The 4,517-nt window shown below is 34.0% G+C and overlaps 1 long non-coding RNA gene across 1 annotated transcript; it reads right to left on the reverse strand.

The window, feature by feature from the left end:
* Nucleotides 1-703: 703 nt before the first annotated feature.
* LOC125866785 (uncharacterized) lies at nucleotides 704-3,552 on the reverse strand. The gene is made up of 3 exons (XR_007446560.1): nucleotides 3,118-3,552; nucleotides 1,446-1,649; nucleotides 704-836 (listed from the first exon to the last, which is right to left on the reverse strand). It is a non-coding gene; the product is annotated as an uncharacterized LOC125866785 (long non-coding RNA).
* Between the last annotated feature and the right edge of the window lie 965 nt (nucleotides 3,553-4,517).

The following is a 4,517-nucleotide window of genomic DNA, read 5'->3' on the forward strand; positions in this document are numbered from 1 at the left end:
GAGCATTTCCTCAAAAAAAAAAAAAAAAAAAAAAACCCAAGAACGCTCTGTCTTGTATTTAAATTAAGTTAATACACTTTTTTTACCTTGTATGGAAACTTTTTTTAGCCTTCATTCATTGTTTTTCTCTTTTATTTTTCTATTGATTTTATTTACTCTTTTATTGTCTGTCTTTCGTTTTGATATGATTTTAATTTAATTCCAAATGTTTTGTATTTAAAATAAGTTAATTTCGAACGAATATCAAAATAAGTTAAGAAAGTAAAATAAAACATAAAAAAATAAAATGTTAAAATTAAAGGATACTTTTTAATTATTTTTTAAAAAATAATTAAAAGTGAAGATAATAAACTAATTAAAAATAAGTTTAAAGTGAGAAATAATTTAAAATAAATATTTTACAAAGAAATAAATGAAAATTATTAAATATATATAGTCTTTGATGTTCTGCAATTCAATAGAAAATCACCTACAATTAGAGGCGGATCAAAATTTTGAACGAGTTCGAATTTGGGACTGTACCACTACTCATTTGATTTAATTTCGCAACACATGATCCGAACCAAAATTTGACAATATGCATCTCAAAACTAATACCAAGTGGCAAACTCAAAAACATGTAAGCAAAAGAAACCACCTTTGACTCAACTGACTGACAACCCTGCTACTAATCTACTTTATAATAACAACAAAAATTATGACTAAAATATACCCTAAGATCACAAAATCATACGAAACAGCATACGTAAACTTAATCGATGCTATTCATATTGTACGACAACAGCTTCCTCAGCCACAGTCCAGACATCATCGCTAGAGTTATCGTTTGAACAGTTCTGAAAATGAAACAGACACTGGGGTTAACTATGCCTGAAAATAGAGAGTAGTATAGTCCACAATCAACAAAAAAAAATAGATAGTTCAACTAGCAAATGAAAGAGAGAGATCAGAAGTAAAATTTCAGTTTCAGAAAGAAAAGGAACAAGAAGAAAGTGATTAATTCAAACTCGCACAAAACTGCCCCACGGGAGACGCGCATTTTCAACGAGTGAAAAGCTGAAGTAAAAAGTCATAAGCTATTACTGTTTGTCCTTCCATTCAACTTCTTACTTTCAAAACCTTTTAATTTTATAACTTCAGGAATTTTTGTTTATTTTTTGGTTCTTCTGATGTAATATGCAGCAGGTAACACAGAAGAGTCACTAGAAGAGCCTCCCTTTCGAGTTTAGGATTCTTCCCTAGTTCATCTGAATTACTGGATTCAAACCTCTTTTTTAAAACTGATTTAAATGAAATTTTTAATACATACAGTGTTTCAGCTATGCACTAGGTTCACCCCCGCCTTTCATGATACAGGAGCTAAAAAATGACCATTTTGGCTTAGAAAAGTATACGGATCCAACATATCTTTCCACCCTACAATCCATATCCAGTCAAAGGCTGACCTGTGAGCAAGTATAGACTATTAAAGTCATCCAATTCCAGTTATCCAAGACATGTTTTCCTTTCTCGCTCACGGCTTCCTGCAGAAAATATAGGAATGGGGGCATCAGCTGCATTTCATATTGACGTGCTGCACCACAAGCCTGCACATTCCTAGATCACCAGCATCTCCAGAAGCCAAAAGCGGCTTTCCACCATATGAGTATCTACATGTAAAAGTAAATAATAGATTTTTTTAGCAAGGAGAGAAAGAATGTTAATGATTATCTAATGTAAGGAGGTTAAATAAAAGAAACCTTGCGCGTATAGAAATGGAAAGGAATCCTAAAACCTACCAACAGAAAACTATATGATACTCTCTGTATTTATTTTATTTTATTTAGCTTCTTTTTGGATAAAGTATGACAGTCTCCATAAAATGACAGTTAGAGTTAGCAGTTGACTAAGAAAGCAATAAAGTAAACAAAAAATAAAAGTGACCTTGAGCTCAGTGGGAGTGGGTGAAAACTGAATGTACAACCTAAGATGTGGTTTCCAGTGTGTAATCCTAATCAATCTCACAGTATGTCAGCCAACTCTTAGCATTAAGATGTGTTTTATGATGAAAGATAAATTAATACTCAGACTAATAAAATAAGTACTTGATGGCAGTTTTCACATGTTGATGGAAGCAAGGTCAAGACCGGCGAAGATGTTGACGTAGTAGCCAATTATGTCTCGGTGTGTTGATTGGATTAGATCGGAAGAAATGGGCTATGGCCAGACTCCGGTCTTTGAGTTGTCTACATATCTCGGGTTTCACAAGAAATCAGTTCATATGTAGTTCAAGGAGATTCTACTAGGGAATGGATTGACTGGATTAGTATGACCGAACTCTGTGTAGAGTTCCCTACATATCTCGGGTGTCACGAGAAAAAAGCTGAATGTAGTTTGAAAAGGTGGAGTCATTGACTCTCAAAATTTACCCCAATATTGAGATGGTTTGAAGCTCAAGCCCAGAACCAAGCAAACAAAATGGGAGAAAGGACATCAGTGATAAGACGTATCTCAAGATCAGTCGAGAAGCCCAGCAGGAAAAATTCAGCCAGACTGAAGTAATGAAGAAGCAGAACCAGTAGATTGGCAAGGAAAACTTACCAGGATCAGTTGATCCAAGTCCCAAACCCAGACTAATCAAGAATCACTGTCCATAATTAAAAGTTTCTTGAAAGGAACTGAAACTCGGAAAAGACTTAAATGCCTTTCATTAGAAACCAACCAGCCAACACTCTCTCGCTTATGAAGAGAAGTTGATGCATTCAAAGAGTTGGGAATAGAGAGAAGGTCACAACGACTACTCTAAGAAGCATCTCTAAATTCATACATGCCACAGCAGAAAAAACATGAGAACACTTCAACATGCATTTAAAGTTGGAGATGAATAAGATAATCAAAGAGAAAGCTGTACAGAAGCAGAAAAGGCTGAAAGTTCACTACATCAAGAAACCAAAAGTACATTAAACTTGGACTTCACTTGCTGCTTTGGGGAAATTAAAATGAATATAAAACTGAGAGTTTGCTTCTCAAAAGTCATCTACTCCACCAAATAAAATGTTAAGTTCCAGGAGGCGATACTTAAAAGTAAATTCAGAAGTATATGCATGGTAAACAAAGGCTAGCTTTTTAAAGTTGTACCTGAAACACTGTTCTGGATATGCATCTACTCGCTTTTTGAACTTAAGGTAAACCCTGTCAGCATTCAACGCCCTATCGTACTCATAATCTTCCACCTCCCATGTTTCTTCTGTAGTGTCAGGATCACTTTCATGGTCCTTGATTGGAGATGAGATGTTTTTTGAACAGACAGAAGCACCCTTTTTTGAAAATTTCTCTTCCTCATCATATATATAGAAGCAAGGAATCACTGTGACCAAAGAAAAAAAGTGTTTCTTTCAGAGAATACAGAAAGCTAAAATAATCATTCAAATGCTACCCAGTGATAATTGCAGATCTCATGTATCACTTTAAACAATTGCTAAAAGGTATGAAGATCTAAACTTTTGTAGGCTGTCAACTTCTCGTAACACAATGACTTCTTTAGAGAAAATGACAAATTATTTAGTTTCTTATGTTTGGGGTTGGTTTAAAGTAGTCCTTTAAATATGCAGCTGAGCACTTTTGGTCTCTGTACAAATAAGATTTTTCTTAAGGAAGAATATGGAAATGAATCCAGACACGTTCAGCTGGATGGTTTTCTTTCATTTAAACGACTCATGTTCTTTCACAAGCCATTTCGTCAAAAGTACTCAATTTTATTATACATAAAGAAATAAAACCACTCAGGTGTATATTTGAAGGATCATATGTTTTTTAGAATGACTTTTAAAGGATCATTTTAAAACCAATCTCCAAATAGGATGGATTATTTATTTCACTTTCTCGCCTTTTTTACAATAAGTAAATACATCCATTGGGCCTTTGACTGATCTACGTATCGCTCAACCAGCAAGAATTAGCACCAACTGCCTCCCACAAAAGGAAGGCAACCAACAGATCACATATTCATTTTACCAATCACACATGCCATTTCTGTATCCATTTATTTATTTTTTATCAACTAAAAGGTTTCATTGGTAATAACAAGAACAAGTTGGCCTTCTGTATCTATAAATAGCATTTATCAATGTAATGTTCTCTATCATAGCGCTAAATTTATGTGGGGGGTCGATCGTGTTCACAATCACCTAGCTTTTTTGTCTCATCTTCTACGATGTTTAACATGCAAATTAGATCTTCACAAGAATTACTAGACGGAAAGGTGTTGCACATGATAATATTGTCACTTCCCTCCAAGATAATTTTATTTTATTTTATTACTTTCAAATTTTATTTTGTTTTATTTGTTGCCAGATTTTTGGATATTATTGTAGCGACCCTCACATAACGAAGGCAGTAAAGTTGCGAGGCTTTGCTATAGCGAAAGGTCTGTTCTCTATAGCAGTCTTCACTATAGCGAAGGTTAGGATTTTTATTTTCAAGTTTTATGTCTGTTTTTTGTCCAATCTTAGTCATAACTTATAATATTCTATCAGAGG

Source organism: Solanum stenotomum, chromosome 6 (assembly GCF_019186545.1).
Source record: "Solanum stenotomum isolate F172 chromosome 6, ASM1918654v1, whole genome shotgun sequence".
Taxonomy (NCBI): domain Eukaryota; kingdom Viridiplantae; phylum Streptophyta; class Magnoliopsida; order Solanales; family Solanaceae; genus Solanum; species Solanum stenotomum.